This window comes from Triticum aestivum, chromosome 4A (genome assembly GCF_018294505.1).
Source record: "Triticum aestivum cultivar Chinese Spring chromosome 4A, IWGSC CS RefSeq v2.1, whole genome shotgun sequence".
Lineage (NCBI taxonomy): Eukaryota > Viridiplantae > Streptophyta > Magnoliopsida > Poales > Poaceae > Triticum > Triticum aestivum.
The window spans coordinates 648838336-648839900 of NC_057803.1; positions in this window are offsets into that span (position 1 = coordinate 648838336).

Here is a 1565-nt window from a genome sequence, read left to right on the forward strand (position 1 = left end):
CAAAGGTTGTTTACCAAATGTCAGCCACCAGTCGGCTAAACAAGAGCAGCGTCACACGCTGCTTGGGTCGACCAAGAACCAGGACAAAATATGTGGTTGGAAATGGTACTTCTACAGATTTTGGGAGGATACATGGCTAGGGGAGACGCCCCCGGCGATCCAATATCCCTTTCTCTATAATATTGTTCAGCGAAGAAACGCTTACGTTGCAACAGTACTACAATACAACCCTCTGAATGTTCAATTCAGGAGGACGCTAGCGGGAAACCGTTGGAAAGCATGGCTCCATCTGGTGAGAAGATTGATGGATGTCCACCTATCTCAACAACCCGATCAGTTGCGCTGGAAATTAAATAAGAGTGGTGACTTTTCCGTTAAATCCATGTATTTGGATATTATCAATACTAGCGTTCTTCCTAGTTCGAAACATGTTTGGAAGTCAAAGTGCCTTTAATAATCAAAGTGTTCAGGTGGTTTGTCCACAAACAAGTTATTCTAACTAAGGACAATTTGGCAAAGCGCAACTGGACTGGATCTAAACGATGTAGTTTTTGTGATTGTGATGAATCAATCAAACACCTCTTTCTTGACTGCCCATTGGCAAAAATTGTGTGGAGGTCGGTCCACATAGCTTTTAATATTACTCCTTCGAATGCCATCAACACGTTAGGACGTGGTTAGATGTGATAGATGCAGATACCGTGAAACACATCCGTGTAGGAGTTTGTGCTTTATTATGGGCAGTTTGGAACTGCAGAAACGACTTGGTTTTAACAGAACAACAAATATTTATTTTTTGCAGGTTATTTTCAGGGCCACTACACTCATCAGTATGTGGTCGCTACTCACTCTGACGGAGGCCAGGGAGCATTTGGTTACTGCATCTATCCGATGGAAGATGGTAGCACGAGATATATTCAACCGGTTTGGATGGCGGTCATGTAATAGGATAGGGGTTTAGTTTCCTGTCTTTTAATTTGCCGGCTGGTTGTGGCTATCATGTTCTTGCTTTCAGGCTCTTTGTGAACTTTCTCCATTTTTGTTTGAGACTTCGAGACATATGTTGGATCTTTTTGATTATCAATAATATGGCCATATGCATTGTTCTGATGTAGAGGCCGGGGCAAACCCCCTTTTCGAAAAAAAGAACCAAGATTCAGAAGGAAAGGGCTCCCATCTCACCACGTCTTTCTCTCTTCAAAGTTGGCGGTGAGCCATGCCACTGTTGTCGAAGGGCGGCTTACGGACAACAGAGGGCAAAGTCTCCATCACGCCACAATATCAAAGATGAGGATCAAACTTTCCAGATGATTTGTAATAGAGAGGAGGATTATCTACAGAATCAGTTTTAAGTTGCTGGCTATGATCCAACCACTAATGATAGCACTACCCTCCGTTTTTATTTCCTACTCATATTAGCGTTAACCTTAGTCAAATTATATGAATTTTGACCAAGCTTCTAGAAGAATAATATGAACTCTTGCACCAAAAAATATGTATGGTGCAAACATATATTCAATGTTGATTGTAATGGTATTGATGTCATGTTGTGGATGTTAATATAT